This window comes from Falco peregrinus, chromosome Z (genome assembly GCF_023634155.1).
Source record: "Falco peregrinus isolate bFalPer1 chromosome Z, bFalPer1.pri, whole genome shotgun sequence".
NCBI classification, from domain to species: Eukaryota; Metazoa; Chordata; class Aves; order Falconiformes; family Falconidae; genus Falco; species Falco peregrinus.
In genome coordinates, this window is record NC_073739.1 from 22,820,196 (window position 1) to 22,844,366 (window position 24,171).

Below are 24,171 nucleotides of genomic sequence, written 5' to 3' on the forward strand. Positions count from 1 at the left end.
CTTCCAATTACACCAGTGCACTTCTGCAATTGCACTGCAGCAAAATCAAATCTGGGTGAGACTGAGCAGCAACGTCAGGGCTCAGTGCAGGCTGGAGGGGTACTGGGAGCAGCAGGGGCTCCTGGGTGGTGCAGCTGGGCAGTGCCACCCAGGGCCATGCCACTGCCCCAGCCAGGGTGCTCGGGTGCCCTGCCGTGCCATGTGCCCTCTGCGGCTAGCAGTCACCTACACCCTCAGTGTCTTACCATGACTCTGACAGAAAACACCAACTCATTCACAGCAACATTAAGACGGATGAGATATCCCTTCCCCTCATCCACATTATCCCTGGCAGCCTGCTCCAGAGGATCCTTTCAATAACATAAGGAGAAATTGTTAACAGAGTTGTTCTACCACAGCTTCTGGGTTTTCACCCTTTATGTGCCTGGAGAGTGGATACCAAGCTGAAGATTTGCGATATTGGGAGTCAGCAAGTAGGGGCTCTGTTTTCACACTTACCACCTGTGCAAGGAGGGAGAGAAGAGTGTATATATGATATACGGACCCTATCTAGTTCATTTTTTCAGCTCTGACGTAAGTAATAGCAGAGAGAGATTGGTTAGGGCACACTGCAACAGTGATAAAGTGGGAGAGAAGGTCCCAACAGAGCCAGCTGTGCACCAGGCACCAAGATCACGGTCCCTGCCCTGACACTGCAAGGTGAAGCTCCCTCAGAGCCAGAACCCAGTCTTACAAGGAGATCATATGGTATGGGGAGGGGGTTAGTTGGGGTGAAATGGGAGCTGCAGAGGGAAAAAAAGCAGAGAGAGGGGGAAGTAGCCCTTTCCCTTTATAGTAAGAGTAGGTTTGGTCCACAGAAGACGTGCTTTTTAGCAGGGAATAGCACAGAAATAACCTTTTCGCCAATTTCTACTGATCTGCTAAAACCACCACTCTAAACCCACGTTATTTCAAAAGTCTATAACTAGGAAATTACTCAGTGAAATCTGCTGTGGTCCAGATGCAGAACAGACACAGAGGAGACTGAATGTTTCCACAAGTCCCCTCCTACAAACCTTAGCTTCTTCTCCATGCTACTGTATTCTCTACCTCCAGTGTTGAACTCCCAAATTTGAATCTATAGAAAGCAGCTGAAACAGATTCATTTTCATACTAAAGTGAAGGAGCTCTGGTACACATCTTGTGTGCACTTCAAAGTTTCTTTGATCAAAAACATGCTGCATGTTAAAGGGTCCCCTTCTGTGTCTTACCCAGAGGAAGATGCTAGTTGTTAGTCACTGATTACAGAAAATAGTTGACCGAAGTAGCCCAGAAATTCCCAATTCCCCGTATGTCACTCACAATTAAAGAAAACAAAACAGAAAAAAACCCACCAAAACTCCCCACTAAAATCCAGACCTTTTGAATAAGTACTATGTACTATGACACTTCAAAAAACTCATACATCTGTGCGAAGTGCAACAGCAGCTTAAACAAATATTTAGTTTTTCTAAACCAAATTGTAAATAAATGTTGGTTCTTTGGAAAAAGTGGTGATCAGCTTACATCCAGATTGAACTTGAGTCTGTGAAAGTTTCAGCTAGTGATTTCAGTTTGCATTAATTACATAAATTAAGGATTCAAGCTGCTTCATATCTAGACAAGTTGGTTCTTTTTTTGTTTAATAAAAATATCTTTCCCAGTTAGGAAATAAGTACAAGGAGGGAATGAGGTGTTTTCTGAAGTACCATTAGGAATAATTCTGCACAGAATCCCTCCAATGTGAACAGTGATGACAAGAAGTTCAACTGATTTCAAGAGGCAGCTACTACCTACATTTTATGAAACTGGGGCCATCTACAACAATATAGGGCTGGCCTCTCAAATCTATAAAGTAATTTTTCCTTGGTTAAAAATATTTCACCCTCTGAAAGGCTAAATTTAGAAAACTACAGAAAGCATTCATTTCAGTAGGCTTTGAATGAGACACCAGAAGTTTGACTGAATGTCACTATGTCACTTTTCCAGTCATCTCACACTCTTTCTTCATATTCTTAAGACTGTCTTCCTTGATACATTAGTTATTTGTGCACTGTACCTCGAATGTTTCCTTCATTATGAAGAAAAGCCTAGAATTTCTATTATTCCTACTAAATGATGTATAGAAACTATTCTTTGACACATATACCGAATGAACCCATTTTGGTTTACTTACTTCCTCCTATTGTAGTATGATGGATGCTTTCACAGCATTTCTGTTGCAGAAAGATTTTGTTTCTTGTTATTTTCTACAAGTTCACCTTGCTTTGTTCCATTCACTCAGGTGCAATGATAGAGTAATTGAAGGTTTCTGTCATCTTGTTCCCACCAGGAAAGTCTTGTCTCACCCTCAGTCTCTAGAGGACATCAGTTTAGCAGATTTAGACTGACTACTGACTATTAACTTCCTCTTCCTGCAAAACTGCAATGGATGCCACCCGAAACATAGAACTCCATTATGAAGGAGGAAAGCCAAAGGAAAATCTGAACTTATTGTCTGACTTATTACTAGCTGAATGTCTAAAAACCAGCACAGAAGCAAACAAACCAAATAAAATCCTGGACTTCCTGATGCAAGTGGGGATTTTGACAAGTATGACACTGTGGAAAAGATTTCTTACACCATCATTTAGAAATTCATATTTGAACACCCAGCCAAACTACTGCTCTAAGGTCTGAAACATTTTTCCTCCCACCCAAATAAAATCTCACCTTTGCAAAATAATTCCCAGTGCTAAATACTGCCTAAATATTGCCCCCTTTTTAAATTTTGTTTTATTGTAACTTTTTTTTTTTTTCTCACAGCCAGTCTTTTTCTTTTAATCTATTTCAGGAATGTATTTTCAGAGAATCATTTACGTATCTACATAAACACTTCATCTATGTTAAGCAGGTTCTCTTCACCAGGGATGGTCCCTCTCCCTCTTAAACTCTTACGCAATCTATTTCTTTATATTCTGAGGAGTAAGCCAATAACAAGGAAGTAAACATTAAAACTGAGAAAGATTAATTCAATACAAAATCTTTCATTATAAATTTATTGCATTTTCCTTAGGCCAGGTGCAAGGTCCTGCACCTGGGCCCAAGCAATCCCCAGTGTCAATACAGCCTGGGGGATGGATGAACTGAGACGAGAGAAGGACTTGGGGATCTTGATGGGTGAAAAACTGGACATGAGTGGCAATGTGCACTTGCTGTCAGCAGTCCAGAAAGTCAAATGTTTCCTGGGCTCCATCAAAAGAAGTGTGGCCAGCAGGTCAAGGGAGGCGATTCTGCCCCTCTGCACTGGTGAGGCCCCTCCTGGAGTACTGCATCCAGCTCTGGGGTCCCCAGCAGAACTGTTTTTTGTCCCCTGTTAAAGCAGGTCCAGAGGAGGGCCACAAAAATGACCAGAGGGCTGAAACACTTCTGGTAGCCTGAGATAATTTGAGTTATTCAGCCTGGAGAAGGCTTCAGGAGGCTTTCGTTGTGGCCTTTCAACATACAAAGAGGGCTTAAAGGAAAGGTAGAGAAAGACATTTTACCAAGGCCTGTAGAGACAGGACAAGGATAAATGGTTTTAAACTGAAAGAGGGTAGATTTAGCTTGGATATAAGGATATATGTTTTTATATATCCCATGAGGGTGGTGAGGCACCAGAACAGGTTGCCCGCAGAAGCTGTGGATGTCCCATCCTTGGAAATGTTCAAAGTCAGATTGGACAGAGCTTTGAGCAACTTGATCTAGTGAAGAACGTCCCTGCCCATGGCAGGAACGTTGGACTAGATGTCCATTCCAATCCAAACCATTCTGTAATTCTGCGGTTCTATGACTTCTTGCTGATAGGTTTAAGTCATACAACAGGATATTACTTTCCTACACAGAACACTCTGCATCAAGACTCAAAACGGTAAGAGCAAGGTTTGTGCATCTCATTCCACATTCATTCACTCTCCAATGCTATATCTCCTCTCCCTGATACTTGCAGTCCTTCTGTGTTATCTCAAAAGACCTGCTATTTCAAGGCTGTATCAAATATAATTTCTCCTCTGCGACTGTATTATTTTATTGGTCTTTTACTCCAATCCCAAATTCACTGCTTTTTCCTGGTAACCTTGACCACTTGCAATATTTCTCCTCTGATCCATTAGATCTCTGTCTCACAATGTCCTCAACTGACATGTCTAGCTTGGGGCGTGAGAAATACAGTGCAGTTCAGCCTATATGAATGTATGCATTACTTATATGCTGAAAGTGAACTGCTTTGCTGGGTTTGACAACCGCAGTCAGTCCCATGGAGACTTATGCTCATCTTTCATGGAAACCACAAACAGCATAGAGGAGTTTTTTCACTTTTAATTAACCTAATAAGAAACTCTGATTTGGTTTTAAAGTTATTTCATTAACCATTTTGGGTGCTACAGAGTAGCAGCTAAGAACAACCCTTTCAATCAACTGCCTGAGGAGGATGGTTATTAAGAGCTAATGACCATCACCTAAACACTTCCAGGTGCCTTGAAATCTGAAGTCCCACATGAAGCCAAGCAGAAATTGTCACTCCTTTTTTGCAAATACTTGAAATATTGTAAGTCTTCATTAAACCTTCTTACTTGCCAGATGGTAATTTTTCAATTATTATTATTTTTTTAAATTCAACTAAAACAGGTTGCACAATAAACAACATAAAACAGATATTGGACAGTCAAACTGCAACAATGTTAACTGCAGTATGGAAAAAAGTTCAGCTCTTCATTTTTCTGGCAAATAATGGTATCTTAGTCTACTCCTCAATAACATATCATAAAATAAATTACATCTTCATTCAGCATTTCTAGAATAAACTGATGAATTCTCCAAAGGAAATGCAACCTTAATAGGTATGTAAGTGATCATTATAGAGAGGCCGACTTGTGATTTTCCACCTAAAGGCATTTTCAACATCAGTTTTTCTCTATTAACAAATATTGACTTTTTAATGAGATCATTGCTGCAGTCTCCAGTGGTGCTATTTCAGTTTGACTCCAATTATAAACTCTGTAGGTCACAGCGCAGCCTGAGGGTGGGAAAAAAAAGAAAAGGAGAAGAAAAAAGAAAAATCCACAGAGAACCAAACCTATCAATAGGCCCATTAAAAATATCGAGTTCAGACTCTGGGTTGAGGAAGCAACCAGCAGACACAGTTTCACAGTTTCATTTTATGCTGAAAGAAATACTAACATGTCCCCAAACTGATTACGTTTAAACCTCATATGCCTGGGGCTTCCGCTCGCTGAAATACAAGCAGTCTCAGGTACTCTGGGGGCATCACCCCAAGCCTGCATCAGGGGAGGGTCATTTTAGCAATTTGCCTGTTATCTTCCACAGTGAGAAGAATTAAGGACATAGACACATTAGCATTGTAGGCTAGATGGGGATAGTGCTTTTGAAGAGAATTTCCCAATCACCTCCACCTGTGTGGGTTCATGCCACAGAGCAGACTCAGGCCATAAAGGCTATATGCCTTTTGGATGATGCTGGGGGGGTAAATGCTGTCCAGGGACCTGCCTAATGCAGTCCAATCACTAATGGGCACTCAGATCAGAGGACCAGATTAGCCCTTCTTTGAAACAACTCCATCCCACCTCCAAAAAACATTAAACAGCAGTACTGTAGCACTAAGCTTGTCAGCTCCTAACAGGTCACACTCCTTATGAGCATAGACAGCCAAAGTGTAACATAACAAGAGACGACTGCACCTCTGGTGGCATAACTACATTACTGAGAATCTTTTCTTTGACCTTAAGCAATATTCTATTCCTCTTGGAAGCACTCAGAAAATTTTAAAAATGGACTCATTAACAGAGCTTCCTTACAGAAGGAAAAGTTGTCTTTGCTGCTACACATCAGCAATAGCACCGAGGGACTGAAAGGTCACAGGAAATTAGCGTTACCACGAAAACAACTCAGAGCACTGTCTTGTCCAAACCACAGGGGGAGAGAGAGGAAAGGCAGGATAAATTGGCCGTGAATACATTTAAACTAGAGATCAAAAAAAGACTTGTAACCCATAAAGGTGTCAGAAGTTGAAAGCATCCCAGAGGTTGCTGTTGTCACTATTTCTAGCCAGCTCAAAGATGGAGCTTGATCATATTTTTAAAGGGTTTATATGAAATACCTCACTGTGAATACAGTAAATGAGACCCTGTGGCCCAGTAAACCTTTTTCACTCTTATTTTCATCTAAGCTCCCCAGAAAGAGATGTGCTATGAGTAAGTGTGAATACCAGCAGGGATAAGGATTTGTTCCCACCCAGATCCTGTGTTACCACTGCCTTAGTAGGTGAGGGTGGGCACAGTTCCTCCTCGTCAAACACTCCTTGGAAGCCTGGAAGAGGGGAAGGACAAGACAGCCTAAGCAAACCAATAGGTGACCACTGTTTCTCATGTCGCTTGCTCCCTTCCCTGAGGATTACTAACACAATAGTGGATGCTTATGTTAAAAACTTCTCTAGTTTTTACAGAAGATTTTCAGATAAAATCATGGTATTTTAGTAGCATGTATATACAGATGATTACACGGTTATCAATGCTAACATAATAAGATGCTAACTTTTAGCTAAAAACACTTATAGTGAATATGGCAAGAAACAAAGCAATGCTGCTGTGCATGTGGGCAAACGTGTGTGTTGATAGCGAAGGATTACAAAGATAGATGAAGCTGTTTGGTAATTTGGTAATTCACATTTTCCCATTTTATCCAAAGAGCTGAAAAATGCTTCAGAAAAAGGAAAGTCTACACTATTTTTATGTTTTAAATGCAAAGACAAATGAGAGGAGCATACTCCTTCACCCATATTACAGAATTAGTAGCGTTCTACCCTGCAGATGGCAGTTCAGTTCCCCTGGGTCAAGGGGGTGGCCAACACTGACCTGTCCAAAGTTACAGAGCAAGCTGGTGAAGTCAGGAACCTCACTGGCATCCTGATGTAGTATAACTTGCCATACACTTTTTGTTTCCCTGCAGTTGGTTCCTTTTTAGTACATCTCTTATTACTTGCTACCAAGTCTTTATCACAGGTTTTTCTTTAGTAATGTCAGGCATTTAGCTTGGCCAGTGCTCCATAGGGAGTAACTCCCTGTGCTGTTAAGGACACATGGTGCAGGTGCCCCACCACTAAGCCTAACAAAAAATTAAAGGCTGCAAGCTTATGGTCAACAGGAAAAAAAGGTTTGACATAGCAGAACAGAGGTTCCTGAATAAAATACATTTAAGATCATCTGTACCATTCTGTCATCTTTGTTCTGCAAACTCCAGATGTGAAAGTGACTTGAGTTCATCCTGAAGTATGGGTTGCTTTTACTTTAATTGCCTTAAGGACAGGTCTTTCTTTTTTCAAGAAGGAGAGTGTTCTTAAAATAAAATAATAAAAAAAAATAATTTATGTTAAGACCACATGAATGTGACAAGAAGCCAACTAATTTCTATAAATGTTTATAAAATTTCATATTTAGACTCAAGCACTTTGACAGAGAATTTCTTACTGACAAACATACCTGACCATTGCAAAAGGAAGGGAAAAGACAAGTGGATGAGAAGGGGCAAAAACAAAGACATCCCTTCAGACTTTAACAAATAAGAGAGATTTTAGCCAACACTAGCTTCTGCTAATGGCACCTTCTATTTAATTGAAGCTGGCTTACAGACCAATACCGTATTCACCATTTACACCTGGAAATAAACAGGGACGATAAGGTGCAAAACAAACTCAATAGAAATTTTATCTTATTATCTGTCAGTACAAAACCAGAAGAATATCAAGGGATTTTCAGGATGTCCTTAGATTCTACTATACCATGCTCACACTGTTTAGGGCTGACACAGAGGCAATCCTTTCTCCACCAGAGAAAGCCCCTGAATACTGACAATAACAAAAAGTATGTAGATAATCACTTTATTTCATGTTTTACATCAGGTGTTTGAAGAACATAGCTCTAGTGACTAGATAAAACTTCACAGTTACATTCAGATTAATAATTATTAAGATATAAAAAATAATTTCAGGCTTAGCTTTTACTTAACCATTCAGAAATTGCTTCTTAGAGACCTAGCTCTCCAGTGGCCTTCCCTCAAAGAAAACTTTGCAAGCTTAAGGACAGAGGCAGAGCTGTTGTCCTTCCTCCAATTCTGCAACTGATACTTTTATGAAATAAGCTGAAGTATTGTGAGAAATACTGGGTATACAGCACAGGAGTTGGAGCTGCTGCAGAAGACTTACTGAAACCAGTAGCCTAGTGCTCCAAATGAATGTCTGAAAATTGAGATTGAAAATACTTTATATGTAGCAAGAGAGGTCAGAAAATCGGTGGGCATATCTCTTTCTGAAAAGCCCTTGGCAGCTCCAATGATTGCTTTATCCAATGCCCATCAATGTGACAATAAATATATTTGTTTGGATTTCTTTCAAAGATGGTAGTATAAAATAATATAAATATTATATCAGAGCTGAGGTTTTTTACCTGCAACAGTGGTGCCCCCTACATGCCAAGAACTAAAGTCAAAAGATCTGTCAGATGTCTCAGTGAAGTTTGTTACTTTCCCCTACACAGACCTTTTCCCTCCCCACTGCACCTCACTTACACTTCAACATTAAAGTATCATAGGTACCTTTCGAATCTTCTGCCAAGTCCAACACTCCATTCAGCCAACATGCTAGATAAATTAGCATCCTGAGCCTAAGGGAAAGCTTTTGGCATACCCATGCCATTGCTGAGCATAACAAAAAGTTAGAGGATATCATGCTCACAGTCAAAGCATATTTTTTTGTTAGAAGGATACCTGGAAAATGACTAAGTAACTGAGTAAGACAGAAAAAAGAAGTCCATGGAATGGTTCAAAATTCAGTGGATAAATGTGAAAGCTAGGTGACTAGAAATAAACAAAACATGAGGAACAAGAAGCACAGGCAATAATTCCTCCAAAAAGCAGTTTGCAGTAAAGTCAGTAGCTTCCAATGATGGTATCTAAGATTCCCTAAGGCCAGTGAAAGTTTTGTCACTGAGATCAAGAGGAGATGAAGTTTCACACCCAGAGAATTGGCATTCCCCCTAAGAGTGTCTGGTTTTACAGTAATGAAATTTCCTTGTTAGAGCAAAGATTGGACTATTGTATTTGTCTGAGCCAACAGCAGCAATAATGTCTCTGGAGAAAGTGCAATACCACATTAATGTATTGGGGGAAGGGGGGAAGTAGAAAGTGGCAGGTGTTTACTCTTAAAAATCTACCATAATTATAATTTACATCAGCTATAGCACTTAAAGGTGATTTACATCCAGTAGTAAGCCAACATAATTTTTGGTACCAGTTAGCTCATTTTTAAGGCTCTAAATTACTGCCAAGAATTGCAATAAGAGGAAGTCCATTAGTTTCCAGCTCACCTTTACCCTGCTGGGAAAAGTCCTTATCTCCCCGCTGGGAGAAACACCCAAGTTGCTGTAATATGTATTAATTTTCAAATTCTGGATGAATTTTAGCAATGCAGAGTAAATTCATGGTATTTAAAGACTTCTATTGTCTCAGCTGTTTTTAGTTTTAAGGATCTCTATCAAGATATAAAGCTACCCTAGCACTGATTCAAATGAAAACAGCAACATGATTTCAACAACCCTAACACTGCCTAGAAGTTGTAGAATTTAAAAACAAGTTGTATTTTGATTAGGGATCTACTACAAAGGACACCTGCATGATCCTGTGTGTTGTACGCTTGGCCACTATATTACGTATGTTAGGTTTTTTCTACACTGAACTAGCTTTGCAGCTTCAGGCATTCAGGCTTCAATTTGCTCCCTGTTCAATTGCCTTCCTTTCGCACCCAGAGACCAGCGCTGCTCCCAGACAGAACACAGGGATGCAAGAGAGTGAACAGGACCATGCCCACATGCAGACACCCTTCTGCACTGCCAAAACCTGAAGACATTTGCCATGACCTTAAGCAATTTGTCGTAGACTGCTCAGCCAGAGTGCAGCAGAGCAGGGCACTGGATCCGAACCCCACTTGGATGTCATTTTCTGATGAGTAGCATTTTAGGTAGTTATTAAAACTTTGAAAAAAGGAACTTAAATACCATTATCATTTGCCCTGGTGAAGGCAAGCCTGCAGCTGCAAGTACTTGTATGACAAATTACATTGCACAACATGTTCAGTGTTGTTTTTATAAATGATCAGTCCTGAATTATTTCTGACTAAAGGAGAGTTTATAACTTCCCACAGCTTCTTTCCAAAATTAGAAGATTTCCATTTCAGAGAGTACCTGTGGCTCTCAATAAAATGAAATGAAATAAAATAACACCTTTCAACTTAATTTACAACAGTCATAGAATAAAACAACACTAGCACAAGGTGCTCTGTCAGCTGCTTTACAAACATTTTACAAAGAATGGAAGCATAAATGGGTGAGGAATAATGCAGCAAAGCAAAAGCAGGTACATGACTGTGGTGGACGTTGGCAGTGGGAATATCTAAGAAAGCACAAAAACACTCGGGTTGGGGGTGTGGTGGAAAGTGTAAAACAGCATCATGAACACTAAGTCTGAGAAGGAGGGGTAGGAGGAGATGCCCCATGGTAGAGCAGATGTCCACACTGCAGCCCATGGTGTAGCAGTTCATGAAGGACTGTATCCCATGGGAAGGACCCATGCTGGAGCAGGGCAATGATGTGAGGACAAAGGAGAGGCAAAGAGGAACTGTTACAGACACCACAACGCCCATTCCGTGCCCCGCTGCACTGGCTGGCAGGGAAGAGAGGTAGAAGAGTGAAGTTCAGCCTGGAAAACTGGTTGAGGGAAAATGTTTTCATTTTTATCTTTGTTTCTCACCACCCTATTCTACTTTTACTTAGCAATAAATTAAATTAATTTTCTGCAAGTTGAATCTGTTTGGCCCAAGCCAGTAATTGGTAAGTGATCTCCCTGTCTTCACCTTGACCTATGACCTTCCCCATCCTATTTTCTCCCCCCGCCCCACTGCAGTGGGGTAGAGAGAGCAGCTGGGTGGGAGTATGGTCGCATACCAAGGCTAACCCACCACAAAGACAATGCAAAGCCAAGAACAAAAACTAGTTCTCTGGCTTCCCAATCCAGTGTATGTTATTGTTAACCAGCTGTCTCACCTTCCCCTGATACAACTGCAGGAGGACAACCCAGTTCATGTAGACATACACAGGAAACCTCAGCAAGGTACAGAGAGGAGCCAACAAAAGCCTTGAGGCTGTGACTAATCCATGACTCTGGGCATCCCAACAAACTGCAAAGGAAACATTGCATTGGCACAGTATGGCTGGGGCTTGAAAGGCCTTACAGTTGATTTCAGTAAGTGCTTTTGGCACTAGCCACATCAGAAACATTTTGTGCAAATAGCGTCTGCAGAGTGTCAAGAAGTCATGTCAGAATAACATTATGTTATTTTTACACTCAGATTTATGATCTGCAGTTTGCTTTAAAGAACTAGCTGTTGTAGAAGGAAAACCTTACACAAGACAGTAAAGGAAAAGCAAAACTCCGTAAATATTTTTTTTTCTATTCAAATTTTCACGTGCCTTCTAAACCACCACCTCTTAATCACCTCTGACTTAAGATAGAGACGTTTTTAACCTTTATGAAATACAGATGAAAAAGTTTCTATCTGGATCAGAAGAGGTGGAAAATAAACCACAGTCAAGGTATATTTGTATATTTAAAGTATATTTAAATTTACTATAATGGAATTTCACTAACATCTACAGTAAGTACTTTTGTGAAAGTAACCTTCATATTTATACTGGATTTTGGAAAAATTCTTATTTATATTGGAAAATATCCCATTTCTATTCAGAAAAAAAACCAATATTTTTTTTTCATCTGCTCTAGTGCCATGCTAATTGGCTCTGTCCCAGTTCAATACACTGACAAAAAAATCCATAAAATACCCAAATCACCATCTTTTATATATGGATACACACAGAGCTTGCTAGAAGGACTGGTAATAATCACAGTGGCATGGAAAGTCATTCTTGTCAAAAGGCTTTTTGATCTGATGAGAACAAGAACTAGGACAGAGCAAGCATGAATCTACTAGGGCACAAAACTGCCAATTGTCAATGACCACATCAATTGTCTTAGCATTTTTTATATTTCCCTGGGAGAAGAAGTAAAGCCAGTTATTCTCCTAAGCAAGTTGTCAGGCATTTATTCCAAATGTCCTGTAATTTCAGAATCTCTTTGTTTTAGCACGTGTGTTGTGGCTTAGTATTAGGGCATAAATGCTTGAACATTTTGTCAAGGCATACAAGTGACAGCAATTCACCCAAAGCAGACAGTAATGTAAAAAAAATATATTCATGGACTAAAGTTGCACATTTATGAGACAAAGCCAAAGTAATCAACTGCTTCAGTACTTCTACCTCATGCAACTTCAGCATTTTCAAGGCTGCTTACAAAAGTAATAATATGTATTACAATATAACACTTGAGAAGTTTTGCACGTTTTCTTCCCCCCCCCAAAAAAAAATGACCAGTAAACTTTTTACAAAGGTATTTCTATAACAATCACTTGCCATGCAAGGTTATTACCAAAAAAATTCTTGATCAGGTTAGCATCATAGAGGCATGCTGTGCTTTGTACCACACTGTACTATGCCAACAAAGATTAAGATGTTGACGTATTTCTGTGGTTGTATACTGGGACATGTAATCAGGACATGTAATCACTCTTACAAATTAAATATTGTAAAATGCATTCTCAGCAGACTAACAAACACAAACTTAATCTTAAAGCTTTGATTTTGTTTGAATCCTCAGGCTATAGAAAGTCTTTGATTTTATACTGATATCTAAGAGCTGTGAATTAGAATGGGCCATAGAAAAGTGGCAACAGAATCAAAATAACTTTGGTCATGATAAGCTTGTGCTGAGTCTACAAGACAGTGTTCATAGCCAAAAATTAGCAAAGATAATAATGTTGCACTATATGCTAATGAGTTGGACAAGATCTAAGATCAATGGCGATAAAGTTTTTACAGTAAAAGTGGAAGGAAAGACTCCATAAGTAATCCAGTGATAACAATGTTACCTAGTTTTGGATTTAAAACAAACAATATTCATTGCCCAAACACCTCTAGCAGATGCATGCTGCTCTTTTGATTTTACTCATAACAGTTCCTAACAGGTGATGTTTCATTCTTGCTCTTCACAAGCAAAATTGTGAGGGTGGAAAAAATCAAAGTTGCCATCTTTGCTTATTTGAGTAAAACATAAGTTACATGGAGGAATACAAAATAAAGGGCAATGTGTTCCATTTGCCACTTGTGTTTCGTGAGATTATACTGTGAATTCAGATGTGACATTATCCCGAAGTAGAGCTATGATATAAACCCTGTTAATTATTTGGAAATTAAGCAATACATTTCTAAGGTTTGAGAGGTGCTGTTGATCCAGTAAAGCTCCAGACCAGTTTTTTTACTTGTATGGAATAGCACCCTGCAACCTAATTAGCCCTGCTCACCTCGTTGTGGAGCAGAAACACAGATTTGGAAAAGGAAAGACTGGTATTCTCAAGTAAAGCATGCTCAAATTAAGTGAACATCAGCTAGCTGAGGAGCTGTAGAAACTTAAAGAAAAATGGATTTCTTGATACTAAAAAATTGTAGAGAGAGATCTGAATCAAATTACATAATCTGGTTCTCTCTTGTTTGAAGTTTTTGCCTAAAAAACATCACAGCTGCTAAAAGCACCTAACTGGCAAATTCTCTTTCCCTAAGCACAAAAGAATTTCTGAGCTTACCTGTTGTGTCTCTCTGTCAGCTCAGAGAGGTCCTGTTCTGACACCTCGTCTTTCAGCTGCTGGGATCAGTGAGACTGTCCCCAAAGGGATCTTGCTCCTAGGATGTGATGACCGACCATAGGCTGTGACCTCCTCAGCCACTCAGTCTTCTTGCTTGCCTGTGCCTATGTCACTGCAACAGTTCCTTGTGGGAGGGAGTGCAAGAGGGGCAAGACTGTGGGTTTATTTCACTCACTTTCCATTTCCAGCTGAGGCACTACCCTGCCACTTCAAGTTTCACACCCTTAAGGTGGAAAAAGCAGCAGGTGAAGAAGAAAATGATCATTTGTACATGAGGCGGAAAGTTTAAAAAGAAATCTTGATAAAGTCCTCCAAGACATAAAACATCCGCTTTCAGAGTCAACCAGCCTGTACTGCTGAGAGAAATTGGGAAAAAGAAGAGAGGAACTTCTAGGCTTACAGGGGAGGTATCTGGGCTTAAGGGGATGTATCTGGCAGGAAATCAGCTTATTGAAGAGGAGGGGACAGGCTACAGAAACATTTGCATGACTAACAGCCTGGAGTGCCATTTTCTTTTTGATTCCCTTTCTTTCTTTTGCACAGTGAAAGGGACACCTGGATACAAAAATAATGCACAGCTAGTTGTCTTCATGCCCTCAAGAGATGATGTCTACTTGCCTTTTAATCCAGCTCCAACAAACAGGCTAGGTTAGTTTTGCTAGGTATAGTTTTGCTATGCTCCCTGCTTCTGTATTTGAGGATTACGATCGTATTTTACATGTCACAAAGAACACCGAGTTTTTAATTATTTTGGTTTTACAAAAGAACAGATCATTTAACTATGAAACTTTTCCTTTTGCTTTTGGAAAAAAAAATTAACTTGCTTTTGGGTAATCCTGCATTTCTGTCACTTTCATTGGAAAAAGGTCAATCAGAAAGGCATTGTGACCCTGAATATCAGTACTATTTAGTAAGGGACAGGTTTTATCATTCTTTATCACCCTTCTCATGTTAAGTGTCCTCACTGATTTTAGTGGGGGTGCTTAATCAATGGAAATCCTCAGTGGGCAGGTAGTGTAAGCTATGCAGAGTATGGCTGTATGTAGTTATTCAGTTACTTAAAGCTAGGGGAAAATGTTGGCTTGAGGTCCAGAGACCAGCCTGCCATTTATCCCATGTTCAACTGATCAAGCAGAAACACAGTCTTCTCTTAATCAGCTATAGCTACAAAGTCGGCAGGATGGACAAGGAAAATAAATCAAAAAAAAATAAAATCAGTTGGTTCTTGACTTCCTTACCAAGTAAACAATACAGATTGTTCTGGATTTCACTGACTTTTGTAATGTCCCTGTTCACTTTGAAGTACTTAGTGTGAAGTCAGACCCTGTCAGTGTTGTGCGAAGCTGACTGCCATTACTTTTCAGATAAGACAAAAGTCAACCTCCCAGTGGAAAAACCTGTTAACAAAATACTGCTTTAAAGCTCTGTATTTCAATAAGCCACACAGGCTTTTTTTTTTACTTTTAATGACCATAAGTTTTATTTCCCACAGTAATTCATAGATTAATTTCTCCTTGACTCCGGTCAATTTTCTGTATATTTTTAGAACAACAAATTGTGTGCCATCTTAATTCATAGATTAATTTCTCCTTGACTCCAGTCAATTTTCTGTATATTTTTAGAACAACAAATTGTGTGCCATCTCTGAGGGTAGTTTTTCCAGTATGAGAATCAATCACTGGTTTTATAAGATCAGCCTCATCTAACTCTTTATGTAGCTTTGCCTGTTTCTTAATTGCATCCAATCACTGTCTGAAAGAGTACTGGTCATTCAGAACATGCTCAATTTCATGTCTCTGCACACATCTTTATTATCAAGTGGGATGATGGCCTGATGCTGTTAAAGAATTAATAGGTTGACATAACTGTGAGGGGAGATGGACATCACAGGTGAACACAGAAGCTGCAAGTGCAAATAAGGAATAAAAAATGTGGTTTATATCTTATGATGCTGCTTCAAGAGTTATATTTTACAATGTAAATATACTTTGGAGTAGATATTTGGAATATGTAATTCTCCAGGTACAAATACTGACAAAAAGCAGCTTGGTAGTCCAGAATCTCCAGTTATGACAGGACTGAAGGGAGTATGATATAAAAACATTAGTCAGAGGATATCCCACTGTTGTAGCTTAACCCATCAGGCAGCTAAACAGCACACAGCCATTCGTTCACTGCCCCCCACAGTGGGATGGAGGAGAGGATTGGGAAAAAAAGGTAAAACTCATGGGTTGAAATAAAGACAGTTTGATAGGACACAAAGCAAAGGGAAAATAATAATAACTATAAAAGAACATACAAAACAAGTGATGCACAATGCAATTGCTCAGCACCTGCTGACTGATGCCCAGCCAGCCCCTGAGCAGTGGGCTGACACTCCCCAACCCATTCAGCCCAGTTTGATTGTTCAGCATGATGTCATTTGGCCAGTTTGACTCCAGCTTCTTGTGCTCCCCCAACCTCCTCACCAGCAGGGCAGTAAACGAAGCTGAAAGTCCTTGACTTAGTATGAGCACTGCTCAGCAACAAACAAAACATCAGTGTTTTATCAACATTATTATCCTAAATCCAAAACACAACACTGTACCAGCTGCTAGGAAGAAAATTAACTCTATCACAGCCGAAACCAGCACACCCAAGTAAGCAATCTGATGAACAAGATACCTAAAGAAGAATCTCAAGTTATTTTAGAGACAATGCAGTACCTGTATTAACTCCCTTGAAATCACATTGCCAAATGATGCACTGCATTTCTTGTAAATGCTTTTGACATCACAGTTCTTTCCAGATAAAATAGCTTAAATTCAAAGTATTTATGAAGTACCATTCTGCTTATTCATTATATAGGGTAAGTGATGCATGGAAGGCAAAGTAAAAGAACTAAAACCAAAGTGGTAGGCTTATAGAAGTAACTATTCTACTAAAGGGAATTTAATAAAGAGTGAAAGAAATGAGCAGAGAAAAACAGTTTGCCTGAAGAACTACCTGGTTTTCTATGCAAAATTCACACAATCAGACTGCTTCAGAGAGCATTTTGCCTAACCTGCCTATTCATATAAAGTCAACAACACCCATAGTTAGAAAGCAGCTCCAGTTATAAAATGTAAGTCCTTCCTTGGAGATTGTGTTAGTTTCTTCCAGTCCTTTCCCACAGAGGACTTAGGGAACCATTCCCTGCACACCTTCTGTGCCTCGGGCAGTATTGCCCAAACAATCTTCCTGCTGCTCTCCTCATGACTCTCTGCAGTGTTTTTCTTCAAAAAGGAGCATGCCCTACAGCTGAACTTGAGTAGTGCCAAACATATCAGCACTGTTATTTCCCCTCCTTCCTTATACCCCCCCCAGTGAAACACCACAGAAAAGTGTTTGCCTTTTTAAGGCTGGCGTCATGTTGTCGATTTGTGTTCTTGTCTGCCTTACGAGTGTCCTCCGATCAGCAACTGAAATCACTAATAGCAATATCCAGTTAAACAAGGCCTGCGGGAGATCACCAAAAGCACCTCAAGCTTTTTCAGTTTGATAGCAAACCATGACAATAACACAGACAATGTTTTCTAACTCATTATGTTTAGATAAAATTTCATTACATTACTGTTAACACTGCCTTGCAGAATACTCTTGGCCTTGGTATGAAGGTAAGTCTTGCTTCACCTTCTTCCTTAAGCCAACTGCTTTGACAAAGAAGAAAATCGTATCAACTTGACTATCAGATCTTTAAATTATTCATGATGGCTTTTTTTGGATTGTTGACTTTTAAAATTGGCTAATTGAATTTATCTGTCACATAATTTACACCCGAGGTTTTAACAAATTGAATTAACTCTTCTGTCAGATCTTTCCAAGGATCAGAGCTAGGCTGACCAGCCAGTACTTTTCTAGTTTCTCCTACTCAAAAGGCTAAATATTATGTCACTGTTGTGATCAAACTTATTAGATAACTAATTATTAGTTACCTAATCAGCGAAAGAAAATAATAGATTTCCCACAGTTAGTAAGTATACGTGCCATTGCCTTTAATGAGCAGAAAAAAAGAAATGCTGCAGGATTGCGACTGTCATTGGTGGTTGGTATTTTACTGTTAAAGGTTACTGTAGATATCTGATTTAGTAATGGACTGTTTACACATCTGAGTTGCCATAGCTGTCAAATATTAAAAAGCATACTAAATCCAAAAAAAAAAGCTCATCATCATCTATATATAAATATGCACACATGTAGGGCAGCTGAACAGAAAGTACCAAGTTGATTAACTATGATTTTCCACTCACCAAGTTTCAATGGACAAACTTCATGCCTTCCCCATGAGTGCCAGGGAAAGACTGTCTCCCTTGATCTTGTGTTGCTCAGCTGCCAGCCCACTTTGGCTCAGCTGTGGGTCCCCACACCACCTGCCTCCCTGGCACCCCTGGGGCCGCTTCCCTGCTTTTCCCTGACTTCACCAGCTGCAGTAGCTGGGCAAGGACAAGGGGAACACCACAGCTGTCAGCTTGTTAAATACCAGGGGCTTAGTAAGGAGCCTTCTGGAAACAGTGAGCCAGCAGCAGCATAGCTCAAAACCAGGCCCTTTTTCTTTCTTTGTCTTGAATCTGTGGTGATACTTTTCCATTCTACAAGTGCAGGTTTTGAAAAGATGCATGCAAAATACTATTGTCCACAGACTGTGGGGATTTCTACCTCTAGGAATTTGGCAAAGGGCTTCTGCTGTCAGAAGGTCAAAATTTGCTAATATTAACTGCTGTCAAGCTAACTTTAGTCCGGGTAATCTGTTTCTATGTCATTCTCTGTTACTATGTTGTGAATTTGTTTCATCACACTTAGTCTTCATTCTCACTTATTTCTGCATTGCACTGAATTTTCTTTAAGTGCTTGTTTTTCACCTTTGCTGCTTTGCATTTGGCTTTGGGCTTATCTACGTTACTTGGTTTACATCTAGAGAAGTTGCTGCTTTATTAGCGCGTATCTTGCATTTTGGTTGTCAGCCAATTTTACAAAATAACTTTCTTTGCTTAATTCAGGGATATCTTTGTGTTAATAAAAGTATACAAAGGAACTGTTTAACTTGTGGTTTCTTTGAAAGTATATGTAGATAGAAGCTGTAAGTTAATTAAAAATGCAAAGACCTATATTTTAAGTAAATGTTAGCTAAGCAAAGCCACCTGAAGTGTACCAGATATGTAAGGGAAAAAGAAACATTATCAAAATATCTTTTGTATTGAAACTCATTGATTAACAACAGAAATAATACTTGTAGTTAAAGAATTAAAGTTGTTGTTCTTAGGCATTGCATTTTGTAATAAAAGAGCAAGCAGAATTTTTCATGAACTGGCTAAATAGTCTAAACTGAGAAAATTATCTTTTTTTTTCTCCTGTTGCAGAGGTGACACTTTCAGAGGTGGTATAGTGCTGTAGCAAAATGTTCTCTGCAGTTAATCCATGATGCTGATCTCTTTTTTCCTTTTAATGTGCAGCAGCAAGTGTGTTCTTATTGAATAAAGTTGAAATTAAAAGATGGTACTCTTCAGCCTTACCAAGTACTATAATATTCCATGTCTTTAATAATTCCATGTCTTTAAAAATTAACTTCTTTTTTTTTTTGTCCCCAAAAAGTAAGTAAAAATAGATCACCTTGGCAGAAATGCCTTATGTTTCTACGAAACTGTCAGTACAAACATACCACTTCATTCTGGACTATCAATTGTTTACCAAGGAAAGAAGCTGAAAAGGTTGCCTGGATAGTACACATTAAATTAGCTTAATGATAGGAGTAGATGATTGACTGCACTGAAAATCAAAGTAGTGTTCTTTTTAACCCATAGATCAATATTTTCAGGTTTCCTTTGCTGACAAAATAATTACGGTACAATGTATCCCACTCTCATACTCTGTAGACAATTGCCAGCAGCCTGTATGGAAGATAATTTACTGCTTTAAAAGGAGAATATTGATTTGGATTTGTGGGGGAGTGCTAATTCATTTATTCATTTACCCGTGGTATACCATGGTAGGCATTGGATTACGGCTGTAGGTTCAAGGTCTTGTTACCCCAGTGCTCTGAGAAACAACTAATTTGTCCTGCTCCTCGCCAAAGTTCCTGTTTGTCCATGCTGTCAAACCACTAGGTTTCTTTCCAGTGAATCCTGGCAGTCCCTGAGGAATGAAACCCAGGAAGGCACCCCAAGCTCCCAGTGCCTCCTAGTTACCCTCCAAATCAGTAATCTGCATAACCTGAAATCCCAGACACCCCCTGAAAATAAGCTAAACTTCCCACTGCACGCCCAGATCATCACCATGATATATTGCACTCAGTTCCCTTGAGGTCTCATCCAAAATGTTTTCTCCTTCCCACCCCCAAGTCAGCGTGTCTTTTGTAACAAAGAGCATGCACCAGTAACTGGTGACAGCAGTTGTGCAAAAACCATCATCATGCTCATCTCTGCATGGGGTAGGAGTACACACAGAGGTACAGGTTTGACAAGAACACCTGAAATGTATCTAGACATAGATCAGTGTTGGGGTGCACCAGGTAGGAAACGCATAGATCATGGGCCAGCATTGAATCAGACTGAATAAGCTGAAGGGGCTATCATGAAGTCCAAAAAGAGGAATAAATGCCAGAGATGAGGGTGACAAAAGTTATCTTGCTTTACGAACAAAGTGTTCTTAAAAGTCTTGAACAAAGAACACAGGCTATTCTTGACCATAGTACAGATTTTTGTGGAATAATGGCAGCCGGTAGAAAAGAACTAAGTCCTAAGAGGCCTCACTAATTAGTATTTTAAGTACTTGGCAGGGGGAAAAGCCACTTTAATCAAAAAAGCTGTGCATTAATTGGGAAAAATAAATCAAATTTGCATTACTGAGGGAAAAGATACAAGCAGGTAGTTCCTCATTAGCTAGAAACACATGTAGACTAAGAGCCAGTTTTCTTTTGGTAATAGATATTTTGATAAGCATCTGCAGGTAACCACCAATCCCTGTGCCAGTGAAGAGAGAGACCTGGACTGCAATTGCATCCTGTCCCCACAGTCATTACTGTTGCAGGAGTCAAGACTGCATGGCCTCAGCAGTAAACAGCATGTTGGCAAGCATTTCTCGGTCACCCACCAGAGGCTGGAATTTAGCAAGATTAGAAAATTAATTACTAAAGACTTACATGAAGAGCAAGAGACAGATTATTTTCAAAGAGAAAGCCTCACCAACTCTCATGATCCCTCCTCCAGCATTAATCCAAACAGTGGAGTGTACACTGTCTTCATGGAAAGGGTAAATGGTAGCTACAGCAAACCTGGGAGCAACGGCACCTTGCTGAGGAGCATCCAGCCCTTGTCAGCTCCAAAAAAAGGGTGAGATGTCAGAGGCTAGGTAACACAAGGGACTTCTGGCACTGGGGAAATCCCTACCATTTCACCCACAGCCCTCTGGAACTTCATTGTTCTTTTCTAACCTCAAAGTTCATCAGAAAATGCTCCTGTGGCACATCTACTGTGGCAACTGACAGGCAGTGAGAGTCCTAAGCACCAGACATTATGTGGGGCCACAGAGTGCAGATGTGCTCCACTGCTAGGGAAAACACAAGGGAATGGAAAGTCATGCAGCAGGAGCAATGGAGATGCTCTTGACAGTGGCCAGATAGTGTCTGGGGTATTCTGGAGGTGATGGCATGTTTTGTGACAAGAGATAGTACTCCAGTCCTGCTAGCCTTAGTGGAACAATCACTGGGAATGACAGAACGGAACAGCAGGACATGGCCAGGGACAGTATAAAATTGTCCATTACAATTTTTATTTAGGATTAGAGACTATTTTGAGAAAAAAACTATGAATGTAATAAATATAGGAAAGCAGATACCAAAATGCCAGAAGAAATTTATTTCAGACAAAAATAGCACAGGAAAAAAAAAAAAAAAAAGCTTTATTCATATTGCTGTGTTCTAAATTAACCTATCAGGCAAAACAGTGCAGGTTTATTGATAAGTGAATGAAAACATCTCTGTTCAGTAATGAAAAGAAATGAAAACAAGGAAACAAAACATTCAACTAAACAAAGAAAGGTAAAATACTGAAAATATTACCCTGTAGAGTCTGATATGAAGCAATTCAGGGTGGTTGTCCAAATCTAGCAACATTTCTCTGAAAAGGAGACATAAAGAGAGGGGAAAGCACAGTTAAGCTACAGATCGCAGGAGGCACAACCAGACCTAGTCCAGCTGAAGGCAAAGACACATGAGAATAGACTGGAATAAAGTGGAACTGTTAAATTAGAGAAAGGAACAAGAATGGGTGTAAAAGCAGTGAATGACTGGGACAAGACAGTCAAGTGTACTGCAAAACAGATAAAAATAAACTTTTTCCTACATCTTAGTCCATGTTTGGGCTTACAGACCGCAAGACTGCAGAAAACAGCACTTGGGACTTGGAAAGTCTTTACAATGTAGCTAATGAGAACATCGTAGGGTTCGTTTGCAAACAAAATGGGAGCAGGTTTGAACCCCTGTTTTTCAAGACAAATGGTTATTCCAGTAACTGCCCATTATGTAATCTCTGGCAATTTTCCCTGAAACAGTGATAGTAGCTGCTATTAAAAACAATACTAGATTGGATGAATTATTCATCTAGTCCAGAATGGCAATTGTATTCCATTGCAACCATAACCCTATACATGTCCTTCTATCTGTTGCATGCTACTGTGGTGTTTTTCTGGAACACACAACCCTCAGCTTTTTTTTCTACTGCCTCCTTTTTGGATTTAATTGAACTTAGTATGTTGAGGTATTTTTTTCAAAAAAAGGCAACAGCTGATAAGCGCTGTTCTAAAAACAGTACTCACAAATGTGTAATGGTGTAGCAAAGCTAAAGGTGTTGCAGTATTTCTGTCCACTGCAAGCCTTCAAAATTCAAATATACCGAAGTTAGCATTTTTTTTAAAAAAAACTAGGAAAATATGACAACATGGAAGCATCAACACAAATGAAAAAATTCTGTATGTACAGGCTATAAATTGTGGCAGTAGATGAGTGTGAAAGCTGCTTCCTAGTCCCCAAAACCAAAACATTTCCCATTGTGCATCAGCAAGATGTCAGTGGTTTTTCTGAGAAGAAATGAAAACTGGAAACAAACATGAAAACAACAACGGTAAAAAAGAATAAATGAGATCAGAAAAAGTAATTGCTGGTTAGTTACAACACTTATCAACAACATTTGATCATGTTCATTCAACTGCCTGCTTTGTCATGCAGCCAGTGCCTGCAGGAGCAATACTTTTATTGCCAGACTTGTGCTGGGTTAGGTAACTCTTGCTATTGCCTGTCAAAGGTGTTCGTTCCTCTGTGTCAGTATATATTTCCTTTCCAAGGCGGCTCAGGATGAGAAGTCTTCAGTATCTCTGACATGTGCTCTAATTTGGGTCAGAGAGAAGGCTGGTGTCAGATACTCTCTTTCAAATTCAAAAGTACCTGGGAAACTGGGAATTTCTATGCGCTCAGCTGCAGATGTCAAATATAAGTATATGCCTTCATAGCCCATGACTAATACCAAATGTGGCTACCATTTATCCATCCTGCTTCTAGCCAGTACTTTGTGAAAAGGAGGTACAGTCATAGTCTTCCCCTCATGGCACTTTCTACTGGACTTTATAAAAAAAGCGTGGGCAGGACAGGGTGACCTCCTGAGGTCCAGGGTTATTACTGTGTCTGTCTCTGCAGGCACTTGTTCAACTGTTCTCATAGGTTCCCAAAAACAGAGACACTGGTGTGTTGAGTTTGCATGGTAAGGTTTTGGTAGTGGTGGGATACAGGGGTGGCTTCCGTGAGAAGATGCCAGAAGCTTCCCCCATGTCCAATGGACCCAAAGCCAGATAGCTCCAAGATGGACCTGCCGCTGACCAAAACCGAGCCCATCAGTGATGGTGGGAGCGCCTCTGGGATAATGTATTTAAGAAGGTGAAAAGAATCTGCAACAAAACTGCAGGTGGGAGAGAGGACTGAGACCATGTGAGTGGAACAGCCCTGCAGCCCCCCAGACCAGCGCCGCAGCAGGGGCAGGGGGGGCTCCAGGGGCCGCAGCAGAGATTCCCCCCAGCCCGTGGTGAAGCCCACGGTGGGGCAGGCTGTGCCCTTCAGCCCATGGAGGCCCACGGTGGGGCAGGGGGATGCCTGAAGGAGATTGTGACCCATGGGCAGCCTGTGCTGGAGCAGTCTGTTCCTGGCAGGACCTGTGGCCCTATGGAGAGAGGAGCCCAGGCTGGAGCAGGTTTGCAGGCAGGACCTGTGACCCCGTGGGGGACCCACGCTGGAGCTGCCTGTTCCTGAAGGACCGTGGAAGGGA